Genomic DNA, 19,096 nt, shown 5'->3' on the forward strand with positions numbered 1-19,096 from the left:
ACAGGAAGGCAAAGAGAAGACATCAACAAGCGAGGCAAGAACTTTCCTTAGGTTCACACTGGATACAGGACCAGAGATAAGAAGCTGGGTGAATTTCTGATGTTTTCCTACAGAGGCTTCTTACCCAGTTGCACAGAGCCTACTCAGAATAAGGCTTTTTCAAGTCAGCTCTTTTAATGTGAAGCCATAACTTTGTGGTGTTGCTTGATGCAAATCTCCACTGCAAGCCTTTGCTCTGGGTGTCTTTTTTGTTAGTCACATCTTCCAAAGAGAACAGCGAAAATCTTGACTCCTGTCCACAAGTCTGTGTCTTAACTGTTTCCAAGGCTGCAGAGCTCGGGGTCAGGAGGCATTGGCGGTTCCGTGGTAGAATTCTCGCCTCCCACACGGGAGACCTGGATTCCATTTCTGGCAAATGCAGCGTCCTGTCTTTGTGCCCTGTGGTTTTTACATTTGCTTACTGTGCCGCGCTAATAAAGGAAAAAAAGGAGGCAGAGGTGGACGGGGGCGGGAGGGGGGGGGCGCGGAAATACTGTGTAGTCCTCCTCGGGTTCTTTACGCAGCGGAATTTATTTTTCTTTTATTTATTTATTTTTGTTTGTCTGTTTGAGACAGAGTCTCAGTCTGTCGCCCAGATCGGAGTGCAGTTGCACAGTTCTGGCTCACTGCAACCTCCACCTTCCGGGCTCAAGTGATTCTCATGCCTCAGCCTCCCAAGTAGCTGCCATTACAGGCATGTGCCACCATTTCCTGCTAATTTTTGTATTTTCGGTAGAGACGGGGTTTCACCATTTTGGCTAGGCTGATCTTGAACTACTGACCTCACATGATCCACCGGCCTCGGCCTCCCAAAGTGCTGGGATTACAGGCTTGAGCCACTGTGCCCGGCCTTCTTTTTCATATTAGTAATTTGTATCTTTTCTCATTGTTTCTTGGTTCACCAGCTAAAGGTTTATCAATTTTATTGGTCATTTCAAAGAACACTCTTCAGGTTTTGTTGACTTTTCTCTACTGATTTCTGGTTTTCGATTTCCTTGATTTCTGCTCCAGTGTTTATTGTTTCTTGTCTTCCACTCACTTTGGACTTGATTTGCTCTTGTTTTCTTTGAGTTTCCTAAAGTGTAAGTTTGGATTATTGATTTTAGATCTTTATTTCTAATATTTAATTTTTTAAAATCCATTATTAGTTTACTTTCTGTGCAGTAATTTTTTTAGTGTAATATAATTTTGTTCTTATTAAAATTTCAGTTTTATTTTATGTACCAAGGGTACATGTGTAGGATTGCTACATGGGTATATCAGGTCCAGGTAGTTCACATAGTACCCAATAGCTAGTTTTTCAACCCACTCTCCCTCCCCCCCTCCCTCCCTACCTCGTGGTAGTCCACAGTGTCTACGGTTCTCATGTTTATGTCCATGTGAGCTCAATATTTAGGTCCCGTTCCTAAGTGAGAACATTTGGTATTTCGTTTTCTGTTTCTGCATTAGTTTCCTCCAGATTATGGCCTCCTGTTCTATCCATGTTATTGCAAAAGACATGATTTCATTCTTTTTTACAGGTGTGTAGTATTCCATGTTGTGTATGTACCAAAAATTTTTTTTTTAATTTAATCCACCATTGATGGGCACCTCGTTTGATTCCACGTCTTCACTATTGTAAATAGCCTGGTGATAATCATAGGAGTGCATGTGTCTTTTTGTTTTAATGATTTACCTTCCTTTGTTTATATAACTCATAATGAGATTACTGGTTGAATAGCAGCTCTGTTGCAGGTTCTTTGAGAAATCTCCAAACTACTTTCCACAGTGACTGACCTAATTTACATTCACTCCAAGGGTTTATACGCTTTCTCTCCAGTTTTATCAGCATCCATTGGTTTTTGAATTTTTATTAATGGCCATTCTGAATGGTGTGAGATAGTATCTCATTGTAGCTTTGATTTGCATTTCTCTGATCATTAGTGATGATGAGCATTTATTCCTGTGTTTGCTGGCTGCTTGTATGTCTTCTTTTAAGAAGTGCCTGTTCATGTCACTTTGCCCACTTTTTAATGGGATTATTTTTTGTTGTTGCTGACTTTTTAAAGTTCCTGACAGACTTTGGACATTAGACCTTTGTCAGATTCACAGTTTGTGAATATTTTCTCCCATTCTGTAGCTGGTCTGTTGACTCTGTTAATGGTTTCTTTTGCTGTGCAGAAGCTCTTTCATTGAATTAGGTCCTACCTGTGAATTTTGTTTTTGCTACATTTGCTTTTGTGGACTTGGCCATAAATTCTTTGCCACGGCTGATGTTGAGAATTATATGTCCTAGGTTTTCTTCTATGGTTTTTCTGCTTTGAGGTCCCAGTATATATAGTGTCATTGCAAATGACAACCAACCAGAGACTAATCATTACAAGCCAACAAAGGGAACTTATTGGTGACCAGGAAAAATGTCTAACAAATGAAAATTAGTAAAAGAGATTCCTGGGTGTCTTTTTCTTTAAAGCATGGGGCATTGTTGTCTGTGGAGTTCAGCAAACTTTTTCTGCAACGGACCAGGGAGATTGGAAGTGTTGTAGGCTTGTGAGCCAAGAGGCAAAATAAGGATATTATGTAGGTGCACATATAATCAGGAAGAAAACAAATTTCTATACCATTTTCACTGATGAGATTCTAAACTAACAGTAGTAACTGAGTAGAACTTCTCAGGTAATAAATGTTCTTTGCATTGAGAGCCTAGGCTCAGCTTTCCTAGGCTCCCTGGTATAGCCCTGGCTTTCCACCCCTCAGGCTCTTTATTCCCTGTTTTCCTCAGAAGAAGAGTTCCATACAAAAGACCTACTACCCTGAGAAACAGTGATGTACTCCTGGGGCCCACCAATGCCACACAAGTCAAGGAGTGGATGGCCTTGCCCCAGTTATGGCTCAGATCACCTTTGTAGGATGACATCATGTTGGGAGATGGTCATCAGAGCCAGGGCCATGGAAGATGCTGTCAGGAGGAGGCGAGAGGACTGGTGCCCAGGGAGAGAAGTGGCCAAGCAACTCTGCATTCAGACTCACAAAAATCTCAAGGGGATGTAGAAATGGCGACAGGGTGAATGGAAAACTCAAGCAAGGCTTTGGGGCCCTGAGCTGATCTCTGGTTTTCCTCCTACAACCTGCCACACATGCTATTGTCTCAGCTCTGTGGATGGAAACTGCATCCTTCCATATGCTCAGTCAAAAAATCTTTGAGTTTTCTTTGACTGCTGATCTTTCCTTCACACCCTATAGCTGTTTAGTCAAGAATTCATATTAAGATGAGCAATCAGGTGTGGTCCTTAATCCATACCATCCTTTCCCCCCAGTTAATAAACCTTGTAAAGTCATTCTCCTGATAAAGACAATAGAATTTCCATGAAATTGCACAATTTTAATCCTTCCTGGATGCATGACTCACATAAGAGCACTGCTTTTGTTTACTACAATTTCCCCCTATTTTGATTTCACGCCTGTTTGACCTGCACTGTTTTCCATAAGCCAGGCACTTCAGCTCAGGTGTGCTTTCCTAATTATAGAATTAGCAATAATAGCAGCCTTGCTAACAACTTCTTCCTGGCCCCACCACCAGGCAAATGCCATAGGATTTAATAGGTAAAGAATCGTAGGATCGCTGGGTGCAGTGGCTCATACCTGTAATCCCAGCACTTTGGGAGCCTGAGGCAGGTGGATCACTTGAGGTTGGAGTTTGAGACCAGCCTGACTAACATGGAGAAACCCCATCTCTACTAAAAATACAAAATTAGCCAGGCATGGTGTGCATGCCTATTATCCCAGCACTTTGGGAGGCTGAGACAGGAGCATCGTTTGAACCCGGGAGGCAGAGGTTGCGGTGATTCTAGATCATGCCACTGCCATCCAGCCTGGGCAACAAGAACTAAACTCTGTCTCAAAAGAAAAAAAAAGAAAAAAAGAATCTTAGGCTTGTCCCTATTACTTGGTGTTATAAAATGAATAGTTTTTCCCTGAATTCATATGTTGAAAGCTTAACCCCAGATTTGACTGTGTTTAGAGATAGAGTCTTCAAGGAAGTAATTAAGGTTAATGAGGCTATAGAAGTGGGGCCCTAATCTGGTCAGAATGGTGTCCGTATAAGAAGAGGAAGACCATCAAAGAATATCTCTCTTTCTCCACACAAGCCCGGAGGAAAGGCTATGGGAACACAAAGCAAGAAAGTGGCCTTCTGCAAGTCAGGAAGAGAGGCCTCCTCATAAACCAGCTCTGCTAGCCCATCGATCTTGGACTTTTGGCCTCCAGAACATTGAGAAAATAAAAGTCTGTTGTTAAACCACCCAACCTTTGGTATTTTTCCATGGCAGCCTGAGCTGACTAACACCCTTGGTAGGTGGGCGGCATTCACCTTATTGGGCTACATGATGTCAAGTTAAAGTAACTTTAGCAATTCTAATTTCATTGTATAGATTTTAAAAAAGGCACTGATATTGCCTTTTTTTAGTTGTATGTATATTGATGCCTGGGCCTAGCATTACAAGACCAGTCGAAATGGGAAGAAAGAAAAGAAGGTGGGAAAGATACCAAGTTCCATAATTGCATCCTCTACCCACATCCAGTTCTCAGCATCTTTTCCACTGGAGGCTGCACCTGTGTACCCTCAAATTCAATCTGAGCACATAATCATTTAGACAACCAAGGTAACTTTTCCAATGTTCAGCATCACATGCTTGGGGAGACAAGTATTTCAATCACTAATTTAAATATTCATTGAGATAACTGTTCTGAGGTTGATGAAAAATGTGGTGTATCCATGTACTGTTGCCTTCTCCTGGGTCAAGAGTGTTGTCTTTACTCTGCTGGCTCACATTTGACCAGAAATTGGAGTCCCAGCAAATCTTCATAGCCACTCAGGAAGCCTATTTTAAGATAGTCCCAATCTCAGACTTGTTCTAAGACTAGTATGCTGATTGAGGAGAAAGAGCCTCATGACAAAAATTCAACTAGAGCTGTGGGTGACAGTTGTGGATTTCAGTACTGGTCTGGGCCCAGGTTTCCCGTGAGCACCTAATGAACAGGCTCATTTGCAGGGATCGTCAAGGTGCTCACTCTGTCTACCTCATAGCCTCGAAAGAAGTCATCAGCTAAAAGAATTTGTGTACTATCTTGAAGGGAAAATAACCCAGAAATAGAGGAAAAGATAAGGATTTTATAAAACAGACATGTGATTCAACAGTTGTTTAAAATGTAGAAAGCTGCAAGAGACAGTTGTTCCCACTCTAATGACAAGAAAAAGCTGTATGGTCTGCAAAATCATATGTGTTTTGATCCCACCAGAGAGCTGAAGTTGCAAGGCCCCTGAGTCAGCTGAAGTACAAAGCATGAGACACCTCCCTATAGAAGGACAAACACATGAAGCAGTTCATCTTTGACAGATAATGGAAGGAAAAGACGGCAGCCATAAATGCTCATTGGAGAAAATCACTGAAGTTTTCATCACTTCTTAAAGGCCAAGTGTAAAGTATTGTGACAGCTTAGAAACTCTGAGAGTCCCAGACACATAGCATGTTTTTGCCTATTTGCTGGGTCTTTCCTCCCATGTCCTTAGTGCTGACAAGACACATGTAGCAGGGAAAGAGAATTTCTCGAGCTTGCCACAGTTGTGTAGGCATATAAGTCATGATCGCATGATCGACCACCACCAGAGTATAGGCACAAAACCTGGTTGCTTCTCTCACATAAAACAAAAGGCATCTACCACTGATGTTGTCCAACCCTTGGCCCCAGTGACAGGCCAACTGCTGAGGTAAGGTTAGACACAAAAGCTGTCTATACTGGACAAGGGGAGGAGACTTGCTCTTGCCCAAGACTTCCCATCATTGGAAGGTAGAGTTCCACTAGATGAAGGGGTGGCCTGCCCCTCCACACCTGTGGGTGCTTCTCATTAGGTGGAACGAGAGACTTGAGAAAAGAAATAAGACACAGAGACAAAGTATAGAGAAAGAAAAGCGGGGCCCAAGGGACCAGTGCTCTGCTTACAGAGGACCCACACTGGCACCGGTCTCTGAGTTCCCTCAGTATTTATTGCTCAAAAGATAAGGGAGTAAATCAGCAGTAAGACATACAGATACACGGAGATGTTCCATTTCCCAGGGACGGGCAGGAGACAGATGTTTTTCTTTTACTGAGATTTAAGAGAATGGTACTGACCTTCAACCACAAGCAGGCTTTAAGCATTTGCCTAACAAAGCACATTCCTTACAGCCCAAAATCCTTTAAACCTTAATTACCACAGCGATGTCTCTAGCAAGAACAAGATTGGGGGTAGAGTCACAGATTAACAGCATCTCAAATACAGAGCCAAATGGAGTCTCTTAAACTTACTTCTATCTATAATAACACAGTAACAGGCTGACCTCTCTTTTCCCCACACCCCAAGGGGATGCCACAGGAACACTAGGACTCAGGCACCCAAGGCCTGAGATTTGGTACACATTCAATGCAATCAGTAACATGAGTTGGTTTCAATCAATCATTTGAGTTGGTTGCAGACCCTTTCCTTTAATGAGGAAAAACTGTGATGTGGATACAAAGTTTCCATGTTCAGAAAGATTGGCCTTGTCCTTAAAGATATTATATTGATTGGATTTCTCTCAACCTCCTTAAGTTGTGTTTAGCATCATTAAAATTAAGTGACTTTCACTTGGATGAAGTGGTAATAAAAAAAGGTTGTGAGAATTTCTAGTGATTTTTGATCTCAAGCCTTGTATCACAGTTGGGCTGTCATGTGTGTACTTGAAAACAAAATGTGTGCAATTGTTGCACTGGTTTGAAGATTTTAATGGTGAAAGCGACCTAATCAGTAATCAGTACTGTATCTAGAAACCAATCTTGGAAATATGTGATTATACTCTTTTAAAATAGCTGAAGGCCAGGAGCTCAAGGCCAGAAGCCTGGCCAACATGGCAAGACCCTGTCTTTACTGAAAACACAAAAATCAGCTGGGCATGGTGGTGCCTGCCTGTAATTCCAGCTACTCGGGAGGCTGAGGCAGGAGAATTTCTTGAACCTGGGACTCGAAGGTGGAGTTTGCAGTGAGCTGAGATCCTGCCACTGTACCCCAACCTGGGTGACAGAGGAAGATTCTGTCTCAAAATAAATAAGTAAAATAGCTGAAAAGAAATGAGTATTTGTTTATTCTCACTTTGTTCTTGTTTTGTTGTTTAGTATTTAAATAAAATGAGATTATTTATCCTCATATGGAATTTCCAAAACTGATATATGCATTTAGCATTTTGTTAAATGATGGAGAGAAAATTTAATTGCCTTACTTTGAAAAGTTTGGCATAGGTTCTGTCACATTTTTGATGCTTTTGATCACAGTTCTGTCATTAGAATGCTGGCAACTACATGTTGCCATGCAAGGAGTATCCTAACCACTTTAATACAGTCATTTGAAGTGCTGCAGGCAGTAACTACTTGACAGCAGATCACAGTGTTTTTATTGGTGACGTGAGAGAGAAAAATAGAACTTTCTGCAGTACAAATGTCCTGTTAACTAATACTTGTGCTATTAGCTTACAGGGCTTTCACTCCTGGGTCTGAAAAGGGCAGCTTCTCCTGCTAAATCTTGAATATTGACAGCAATTAATGCCTCATCTTCAGACCCTGGGGAAGATGACAATCAAAACCAACTGCTTTCATGAGAAACAGAACCAGAAATTGAAACCATTCAATCCCTCTACACCCAACATTCCCACATGCCCCCTTTTCCATCTCATAGCCCCTCTTCCTCTAGACAGAAGAGGTGGGCACATGAGAATTGTAAGGCTGGAGTTTGAGGGAGAACTTTAGTTCAGAGATTTTTTTTTTCTTTCTCTTTTCTTTTCTCTCCTTCCTTCCTTCCCTCCATCCTTCCTTCCTTCCCTCCCTCCCTCCTTCCCTCTTTCTTTCTTTCTTCCTTCTTTTTTTTTTTTTTTTTCATATTTTTGGTAGACACAATGTTTCACCATATTGCCCAGGCTAGTCTCAAACTCCTAAGTTCAAGTGATCCACCCACCCTGGCCTCTCAAATTCAGAGATTTTCTATAAATCAGACATTACACTCAGAAGCACCCTGATGCAAGGCCAGCAACTGGGCCCATGTATTGGAATAACAGGGTTTTCTAGAGCATTCATCTGCTCTTTCACAGAAAAGTATAAAAGGTCATGAAAGGTTTTTGAAACTCTTACCTTATGGTCAAACTGATTATAATTAAATTTGTGTATAAGGTTTTATTAAAATTAGCTTTAACATTTTAATACACCACACAAAGGTAAAATTTGGTTTTCTCTTCATCAAAATGTTTGTGTAATATTAATAATAGATAAAATATTTTTGTTTACCTTTTGGCTAAATGATTGACTATTTTAAGGTGACCTGTGATCCTATTTTGTGATATCAAGTCTCTCAAAACTTTGGCAAACTTTCTAAGAGTAAAATTTCCATATTGAGCCTTTTGGACCTCAAATTAACTTTTTGGATACTAGGTTCCTGAAGTCCAAGAGAGACATATTAGGCTTCTTAGGCTTATTTGTTATGCTAGAATTATGCACGAAGCATTGTCAAATCTGAGGTGATGTTTCACTTCCTTTGGGTTCTGTTGACACAGATGTGTTGTTAATGTGTGTTCCAGGATTGTATGAGATTCCTACAGTTCTGATATGCTGTCACTAATAATTACGATTACTATGTTAAATTGTCAGGTGCCACAAAAGCAACAGAATTCTCTTGTCAACTGTGTCTATAACTATGGCTGTCTTAAGGTTTTTGTCATCCACAATTGTTTTGCTTTGATTCTTCTTTAAAAAGTTACTTATAATCAGTTACAGTCCAGGCCTTGGTTCTTTGGGGAAGTCCATGAAAAGGACTCTTGGAGGCAGGTTTCTGATAACTTGGAGATCATGCCATTGAACCAAAGAGAAAATTTCCAGGGCACTAATAGAAAGGCTGATGTGTGCATAAAGATTGCTAGCCCAGTATGAAGCAGAACAGGAGTTGATTGCATGGATTGGACTAATAGAGGACTGAAATAAGTTGTTATGGTGTTTGTTTGTTTGTTTGAAACACTGTTGATTCTTCAGAGTCTGAAGAACTTGTTTCCTTTTGAGCTATTTATAGCCTGCAACAATTGAGTAGAATAGTCCTCTAAACAGAATGTGAGGCATATTTTTCTCTCTGCTGAATTTCTCCAGAATTTGTAAACTGAATATTCTTAACTCATGACCACGTGTTTGTTTGCATAAGTTCAATAAGATTTTGTTTTCTTTTATAATCTGACACAGGTGGAGGAATTGGTAATTTTCTCGGGCTTTGCCTGAAATGGCGTTGTGAAATGTTCCAGCAAAGCCTATTTAGGAGAGCCTATATGAACAATGATTCTTGCTACACTTCGTGTGGGTAATCAGGCCAAGTATACGGAACTGAAACTTCTTTTGCAGGTAGGTTGGTCCTGCTGTGTTTTGTCTTTAGTGGAAATGGGGAACTGGAGAGAGGAAGATTGTGTTTCAGGAGAAACTACAGTATTAGATGAACGTTTGATTCCTGGATGGCCATGCGGTCACCCATGGTGTGGAGCTGCTCAGGGTGCCCCTTCTCCACATGACACAGCCAGGAAGCTGGATGACCGGATTCCCCATGATTGAAGAACTGACAAATAGAAAGTGGGGACTGAAATCGACCCAATAGTCCCATAGACAGTGTTTTTGGACAGACGTAGAAATGGACCCTTCTGAGGGTCTTAAAGCTTGAAACTTACATTTGTTTTATCGGAGTTCCTTCCTCAGGAAAGGACCCTCAGGCCTCTCAAAAAGCATCATAGACCTGAAACTCAGCAGATCCCAGCCTCCAGACAATGAGATGTCAGTCCCCTCACTCATCATGAAAGCTTCCTCACCCCTGCCTAATTCCTCTCGTCCTACACACAGTTACGTTTCTTCTCTGCTAAATAAACCCCTCACTTTGGTTGATCTGGGAGATTGATTTGAGACTCATCTCCCATCTCCTCAGCTGCAGCATCTCATTAAATCCTTCTTCCTCGGCAACATTCAATGTCTCAATGATTGGTTTTCTGTGAGCTGAGCAGTAGGGCCTAGACCAAACTCCTGGGCTTTTAGTAAAAATACAGGTATACTTTTACAGACTGTAATAAATGGATCATGAGATATTGAGAAATTGGAATGGCATCAACTTGACCAATTCTGAGAAAACACCCTGAGCTTAAATATCAGGGCCCTGTCTCCTGACCTCAACAGTATATGGTTGATTTTGAGTCATAGCAGGTGAGTATGGCCTGGTTTGAGTGTTTTATAGAAATACAAAACATGGCTGATTGCATTTATTTTAAATCCAACAAATCTCCATTTCTGGTGAGAAAATTTTGTTAAAACCAACCAAACAAACAAACATAGATGTTTATGAAGAAGAAAATGAAGGATTCCCTGTTTCCCAATCTCACTTGATTGCTGTCTTCTATTAGGTACTACAGGGAGGAAGGAGGCAAGGCGCCCAGGAATTCCCTTGTCCTGTTTTGACAATCATCTAGCCTCCTTGGGCAAACAGAAAGGACGGAAAGCATAAAGAAAATAACAGATATTTTGCAGACATTTCATCTCCAGGCTGGGCGCAGTGGCTCACACCTGTAATCCCAGCACTTTGGGAAGTCAAGGTGGGCAAATCACTTGAGGTCAAGAGTTCAAGACCAGCCTGGCCAACATGGCGAAACCTCATCTCTACTAAATATACAAAATTTAGCCAGGCATGGTGGCATACACTTGTAATCACAGCTACTGGGGTTTACAATTATTTGAACCCAACAGATGGAGGTTGCAGTGAGGGGAGATCGCCCACTGCCACTGCACTGCACTCCAGCCTGAGCAGTAAAGGAGACTCTATCTCAATGCAAAGGAAGGAAGGAAGGAAGGAAAGAAGGAAGGAAGGAAGGAAGGAAGGATGGAAGGAAGGAAGGCAGAGAGAGAGAAAGAAAGAAGTGAGACAGGAAGGGAGGGAGGGAGAAAGAGGAAGGAAGGAAGGAAAGAAAAGAGAGAGAAAGAAAGGAAAGAGAGAAAGAAAGAAAGAAAAAGAAAGAAGAGAAAGAAAAGAAAGAAAGAGAGAGAAAGAAGAAAGAGAGAGAACGAGAGAGAGAAAGAGAGAAAGAGAGAAGGAGAGAAAGAGAGAAAAGAAGAAAGATATTTCACCTTGGCACAGGAAACTCTTATGAGGGAGGCTTCAAGGGCTCTTCTCTGGCCCTAAACCCACAGTGGATATTGCCTCATTTTCCGAGGTGCAAATGCAATGATAGAAGCCGATCAAAGGAGAGGACAGAGAGAAAGCAAGAGGGATGGCTCCTTCTACTGATCCACCTTCCTCGAGTGTTGCTTGTGGGATAATAGAAATGCCTTGACATAGGAGGGTGGGAACTATTGCTACTTATTAGGAATTCAGACACCGCCTGCAAACTTGCATTGTGAGGTTCCATGGTGTAATGGTGAGCACTCTGGACTCTGAATCCAGTGATCCGAGTTCGAGTCTCGGTGGAACCTTTGTGTATCTTGCAGTTTAATTAGGACGGTAGTGCAGTGTTTTATTCCCTAAATGGAATGGGGATTCCACTGACGTTCAGAAGCTCTGAGCTGCGGGCCTGCGTGTCCCTTCTGCTCCCGCTGTCTGAGCCTCGCGATGTACCTGGCGCTCCTTGTCCCCTCTCCGTCTCCCTCTTAGGTGTTCGGGGTCCCAGAAGCCGGGTTCTCACAGTGGCAGGGACCACAGGGAAATTGCCGAATCATCCAGTCGGGGTCACCGATCCTGCAGGGTCCCCTTCCTGGGCGAGCCTCCTGGCACCCAGCAATCGGAAGCCCGTACCTCCCACCCCCACCCCCCGCCTCGGGGTGAGAGGTCTCCACTATAAAGGCTGCCGCCCCTCAGTCCTAGACCGGGACTTTCACCCGGGAAATCTCGTAATGGCACCCATTGTCATTTTGGTAAGTAAACGGTGGCGTGAGAAATTTTGATGGGGTTAGCTCAGTCATTGGAGATTGTGTCTCAGTTTAGGATGGATGGTTGGAGACCTAACTTGGGATAGCAATGCTTTATTCACATGGCCCATCTGATTCCGAGTGTTAATTTATTCTCTTCTTCATACTCAGATTTTTATGCCGAATTTTTAGCGCCTACATCTCTATTGCGGACCCTAAAAGTCGCCATTTCACTAAGCTTTGGAACCTGACTCCGGGAAATCTCATTTATTTATCCCAAGATCTGAGCCGGAAAGAGAAATCCTCCCGGCGGCCTCTTCAAGCGCGCGGCCTGGGAGCGCGGGTTCTGATCCTCCGCCGCCCCGGCCGAGCTCCCAGCAGCACCACGGGGAAGAGGAACCTGAGCAGCTCTGAGAGGCGAGTTTCTGACGGTGGGGCTCCCCCTCGTCCCGTCAGAACCCTGCCCCAAGAAGAAGACGCCTTAGGACGCTACCAGAGTTAAAAATGTTTTCTCCTGCTCTTCAGAGCACTTGGGATGAGGTTCCTGATGGGTCTTGGGAGCTAACTAAGATGTCACTCCAGGCGCTCAGGACCATCGCTCTCATTTTCACATTTTGGGGCTGAGAGCGATTACGAAGGACTGAAAATCACCGCAATCTTTGAAGGGCTCAGTTTGGAGGACGAGCGGGGGTTGAGTGGGGTGAGATGACGCCTTCTTGGCTCCTTGGAGTGGACTAGAAGGTAAGGAAACACACAAACTCTGTTTCCCCTTGCAGGCTGGACGGCAGGGCCTGGGGAGGAAAACTGGACAAAGAGTAACAATATTTATGTACAGGTTGACTGCACGCATTAAAAATTGTTATCCCTAGAGGTAAGTGTAGGAAGAGACCAGGGCACTGCTGTTCACCTCCAGTTTTGCAGCATATGTAAATTTGACAACAGTGTATAGTGCATAAAAATTCATTCCTGTTTACAAATAATTGATCACAACCAGTTACAGGTTTCATTGTGCCTTCTCCACTTCCACTGCTTCACTTGACTAGCCTTATAGGAAAAAAAATCATTTGTAAATATGATATTGTTTCAGTTGATCCTCAGCCCACTCATTCCCCACCCCCTGAAAGTAGCTGGAACAACAGGTGTGCACCACATGCTGGGCTAATTTTTGTATTTTTAGTAGAGATAGGGTTTCAACATATTGGCCAGGCAGCTCTCGAATTCCAGAACTCAAGTGATCCACCTGCCTGGGCCTCCCTGCACCTCCCTGCTGGGACTACAGGTATGAGCCACCCCACTTGGCCATCATTTGTATTTTGAATTTAAATATTTTGTAGTCACCACTCTTCAAAGACTCTGGGTTTTGTTGCATGAGCATGGTGGGGTTCATGACATGCTACTCCAAAATATAACATCTTGGGGTATTGAATGTTTTATGCTAAAGGAATTTGAGTAAACAACAGAAGCAGGAAAGTCATTGTCACCCCACCACCAGCTGCCCTTCTTCTCTGAAGTCGATTAAAAGACACTTATGTGAGAGGTGCACTCTCTGTACCCAGAGGAAAGGTGCATCCTCGATTCTGAAGACACAGGGACACAGAGAAGAGCCTGAACACAGAGGCCTGGCTAAGTTTTCTTCAGTTTGTTACTGCTAGGTCATACTATTATTGTCTTATCATACCGCTCCATGACTATCCATTCTTCAACAAACTGACTGTTAATCCAAAAAAAAAAAAAAAATTGAGATTTAGCTGTTTCCATGGGCCTTCATTTCCTTTAGAAGGCACTCCTGTCATGTAAAACTTACATTAAATAAATACATATACTCTTCTCTTGTTAGTGTGTCTTTTGCTGAAAGGGTCTCAGCAGTGAACCTAGGCTGGGTGAGGAAAAGTCATCTTTCCTCCCCTACATGTAGAAATGTCTTCCACTATAAAACTATAAAAAATATATATATATTTTGACAGGGTCTTGTGCTGTCATCCAGGCTGGAGTGCAATGACGTGATCTCAGCTCACTGCAATGTCCACCTCCTGGGTTCAAGCGATTCTCCTGCCTCAGCCTCCCGAGTTGCTGGGATTACAGGCGCCCACCACCACGCCTGGTTACTTTTTGTATTTTTAGTAGAGATGGGGTTTCACCATGTTGGCCAGGCTGGTCTCGAACTCCTGACCTCAGGTAATCCACCCACCTCGGCCTTCCAAAGTGCGAGAATTACAGGCATGAGCCACTGCACCCGGCCAAAACTATAAGAATTTTATTGGGGCAGATTTGAAGCCAGAAATTGAATCATTGTTCCCCTTTGGATGAGCTGAACAGATGAGCTAATAAACTCCCAGTTCCTCCCAGATAGAAATACTTCTCTAGCTCATTCCCTGAAGCTCCTTGAGGGTCAAACCTGCTGGAGATTGAGGGGCCTTCCTGGAACCTCCCAGCTCAGGAGGTTACTGCTGGTGAGAGGATTGCTGCAGTCTCCCTGGGAGGGTGCAGGGTCACTGGAAAGTATCACTGCTGTAACTTCAGTACAAATGGTTTTCATCACATCTGCTCTTTGTGCAGTGTTGCAGGCAAAATACAAGAGATAACATGCACATGAGTAACATATGCACATTATCAACTGTGCCTGAATCACAAAGTGCCACATGTTATGCACAGTTGATGAGTGCATATGTTTACTCATTTAGTCCTTACCTCAGGCCGAGGTCACACCATCACCTTCATCTTCCATATGAGAAAACTGAGATGCACAAAGACGTTAAGTGACCTGCCCAGGGTCACTCAGCCAGCAAAGGAGGATTTGAAAGCAGGAATTTGAAGTGAAGGCAGCCTGGCTCCAGAAGACATTCTCAAAACCACTGTGTTTATACTGCTCCTAGCGAAATCACCCTTGCAAAAATTAAGACAGTGAGAAAAACCTGACATAAGAAAACTATGACTGTGCAAGAAATCTGACCTGACTCCATCTTGCTTCTAACCTCTGAGCTGCCCTTTTCCATTCCTGGGCATAGGCCAGGCTATGAGAGGAGTTTAGTTCCAAGTCTAAGTCTGAAGCAAAGATGATTACCCCTTCCCGAGACAAACTTCTTCCTATCTTGGGGATCACACCTCCTTAGCAAAGCTAACAAATTAGGCACGAGATTGGAAATTATGGCTCAGGAGCCATGCAGCCAGAAGCCACACGATTCCTAAACTCCCCAACTGTGCCTATATATAACATTGCTAGCGTTAAACCTCAGATTGGTGTTCAAGATATTTTTCAGACCCTGCCTTATGATGGACTAGCTGGCACACCCAGACCAGTAAACTGGCTCATCTGGTCCTGTGGCCCTCACCCAGGGACTGACTCAGTGCAGTAAACAAGCTCTGACACTGTGATTTCATCCCCCAACCCAACCAATCAGCTTTGCCCATTCCCTAGTCCCCTGCCTGCCAGACTATCCTTAAAAAACAAACAAACAAACAAAAAACTCTAGTCTTTGAATTTTGGCAGATTTGAGTAATAATAAACCCCTGTCCTGGTCACCTAGCTACCTCTGCATTTATTAAATTCTTTCTCTATTGTAGAAAGCCTGATGTTCTCAGCTCCATTGGCTTATCTGGGCAATCGGCAAGATAAACCTACTGGGCAGTTACATTAATAAAAGAGAAACACAAATGGTAAGCATGCTTGAAAAGAAATGTAAGTCTGTGTATTTCTTTTGAAGAAACACAAAAGGAGGAGGAATGATAAGACAGGCGATACACTGTCCTAAATATTTTCATGATTCTCCTGCCTCCCCCATATTCTTCTTATCCCAACAACTGCTCCACAGAAACCTTCGAGTTAAACACGGTCCTGCCAGAACTGGGTTTGTCCTTCCCTTTACATTTTCCTCTCACCTGCCCCACACCCCTTCCATATCTAATCTGTTCGTTCACTTCCAGGTCATTGAGGATTTTCCATTTAAAAACTTAAAAAATTCATAAAGGGGAAGATAACTTCTCATCCATATTCACACCTCCTGGAATTAACTACTATTAATATAGGTACATATTTTTCTTCCAAATCACTGTTAAGCCATTGTCTTAAAAAAAAAAAAAATTAAACATGCTAAGCATAGACCATACATTAGAGAAGATGTAAACATATGTAAAATTTTTGATCACCTTAAGTTCAAAAATAATCTCTCATAACATTTGGGCAACACTGGAGCAATGGTCTTGTGGTATATCTACAGAGATAGGAATGTATATTTTAGCTAGATTGTCCCCACCAGGCCCCAAAATAAGAAAAAGAAGAAAAAATAATAAGGATATATATAGATCTGAAAAAAATAATAAAATAATAAAGATGCATATATGTATGCTTTTACAAAATTTAGCTTAGACTCTATTTTTATTTTACAAATATTCCATTTAATAGTGCATGAACTTAACTGTAGACAAAGAGACAGAAACAGAAATGAAGGAATTCCTCAACTCCCTAGCACAGTTAGAGAGACATTTTTCTAAAGGAATCCTCTAAGGGTAAACATACACTAAATTAAGTAGAAGACATTAAGATTTGGAGTGGTCTTCTTATTCCTTTTTACAACCAAGTTGATTAAGGTGTGAGCTGACTATGGTACAACGCATCCATTTCAAGTTTGATGACGTGTCTATTACTCTAAAAGGTCCTCTCCTGCCCTTTGCAGTCAGTCCCGCCCTCTCCCTGACCCCAGCAATCACTGATGTAGTTTCTGTCACTATACAGGTTAGTTTTACCTGTTCTAGAAATTCACCTTGATGGCGCCTCACAGGACGCCCTCTTTTCGTCACTGGGCATAATGTTTTTGAGATTATCCGTGCCATCTCATCTTTCCATAATGTGTCCCATTTTATTGCTGGGTAGTTCGGGTAGCTGGGGGGTAGCTGGGGGGTAGCTGGGGTAGATCGCAGCCCTTTCTGCCTACAGGTAAGACTGCGGTTCCGACCTGCAGGCCTAGGTGAACATGAGCAAGGTCACCTGGGCGCCTAAGCCCCCTCCCCGTTCCCCTACAGAAAGCAAGCTTGTTTGTCTACAACCGAACGGGGACACTGCTTTCATCGCAAAGAACAGCACCAAAGGCCCCGCTTTCATCCCAGAGAACAGCACCCGACTGCGTAAAGTTTCTACCTGGCTCTATCAGGTGAGAACACGTTCCCCGCTAGCACAGAAATCCCACAAACTCCTGTGGGGGCTGCGGTTAGAAGCAGAGGCTGTGTGAAGGGTGACTGGGGGCCACGAAAAAACACGAAGGTTTCCACAGAGCGTGAGAACTCAAAAGACTGGAGACCATGAAGCAATCTGCAAAAAGCAGCCCCACGTAGAAAGAGAGAAAAAAACGGCTCTGCGGCCACTTAGCTTGTGTTAAACAAGCTCACGGCGGCGGGGAGAATACGGCAACACGGTATTCACTGTGACTATAATGAGAACGGAAAACGCTTGAAATACCACCCAAACCACGAACACGTATAAGTTAACAGTAATACTTTGCGCGGAGTCTATTTTTTCAACACAAAAAGTTCAGGGGAAAGCGCGAACGCAGTCCCCCACTACCACAAATTATGCAGTCGAGTTTCCCACATTTGGGGAAATCGCAGGGGTCAGCACATCCGGAGTGCAATGGATAAGCCTCGCTCTGGGAAAACCACCTTCGTGATCATGGTATCTCCCCTGCCAGGTAAGTATGAGTTCGTGTGTCTCCGCCCTGCCACAGCCCCACACGCCTCACCCTTTACACGCACGGTCACTTGCCCCGCGCACCCCCGAGCCCTCCTAGCCCTGACAAACAGCTGGTACTCTCAGGTCCGACCGGCGGTCCTGGGCTCGCTCCTACAGCACGGGAACTCCTTCGTGGCGAAGCAGCCGGTGGCGAAGCGGCAGCCCCTGCGCTGCCTCATCTACATAGAAGTCGCCCTCTCCGTGATGTCACCGACAGCGCGTTCCCGGTCCCCGTCTGCTTTTCCGCCCCATCGTCCGCCCACTTAGCCGAACCACCTGCTGCCACAGCTTGCGGGGACAGTGACGTCTGCCTCTTCTTTCCCTCCCTTCCCCGTCCCTGGTCTTCCCCAAAGAAGCGGGCGTTTCTGTTGTAGTTTTTTGTTTTTGGTTTGGCGCCGAGTCTCGCGCTGTCGCCCAGGCTGCAATGCAGTCGCAAGATCTCGGCTCCCTGCAACTTCCGCCTTCCGAGTTGAAGCGATTCTCCTGCCGCAGACTTCCGCGTAGCCGGGATTACAGGCGCATGCCACCAAGGCCGGCTAATTTTTGTATTTTTAGTAGAGACCGGGTTTCACCATGATGGCCAGGCTGATCTCGCACTCCTGACTTCAGGTAATCAGCTGGCCTCAGCCTCCCAAAGTGCTGGGATTACAGGCCTGAGCCATCACACCCGCCCAGAAGCAGGTTCTTAAACTGTGTTGCCCAGGACCTCTTTGGCAGACAGCTGGAACCTGTCCACCCTTCTTCAAATAATGGCTTGTAACGCGCAGACTAAAACATGTAGGATTACACAGGAAACTGGTTCTCTTCACATCGTTATCCTTGTGATGTAGCATTCTACTTGAAATTACAAGTCGTTCAATATCAGAGAGAAACCATATCTATGAAACCAGAGAGGCTGCTCAGATGACTGCAAACCAGCCATCCTTACTAGTTTTACCACTAGTAGTGTAGTAGTGTTATAAAGACGGTGGTCCAATTTCATGAATCTTGTAGGTTTTTTTCAAATACAGCAATGTACAAATATGCTGCCCCAGCAGAGCACACTGGACACTCAGGCATGGTGCTGGAGTTTGTCATCTCTTCCACAGCCTTCTCTAGACCTTGACACTTACCTCATGTTAGCACTTTATGCTCTGCAAAGACAGAAACAAAGTGGTCCAAATTTGGGGGGAAAAATATTTTTGGGGAAAATTTTATTTGAGGTGCTTAACAGATTACTGTTAATCTGTAGAACACAACCCCAAACTCTGACAATACTCCACAGACTTCAAATCTATCAGGCAATTTTTTTCTGTCCTTTGCTTTCATATAAACTGAATCATAAAGTGTGTAGTGGGTTTTGGGGGAGTATAACTGCCCAATGGGTTCACGTTGCCTGCTGCCTAG

At 43.6% G+C, this 19,096-nt stretch overlaps 2 non-coding genes across 2 annotated transcripts; one reads left to right on the forward strand and one right to left on the reverse strand.

The window, feature by feature from the left end:
* The first annotated feature begins 11,487 nt into the window (after positions 1–11,487).
* On the forward strand, positions 11,488–11,559 carry TRNAQ-CUG. The gene has a single exon. It is a non-coding gene; the product is annotated as a tRNA-Gln (tRNA).
* A 5,954-nt stretch (positions 11,560–17,513) lies between these two features.
* On the reverse strand, positions 17,514–17,677 carry LOC113223477. The gene has a single exon (XR_003308749.1). It is a non-coding gene; the product is annotated as a U1 spliceosomal RNA (small nuclear RNA).
* Positions 17,678–19,096: the final 1,419 nt, after the last annotated feature.

The sequence above is a fragment of the Piliocolobus tephrosceles genome, unplaced genomic scaffold, assembly GCF_002776525.5.
Source record: "Piliocolobus tephrosceles isolate RC106 unplaced genomic scaffold, ASM277652v3 unscaffolded_41464, whole genome shotgun sequence".
Taxonomy (NCBI): Eukaryota; Metazoa; Chordata; class Mammalia; order Primates; family Cercopithecidae; genus Piliocolobus; species Piliocolobus tephrosceles.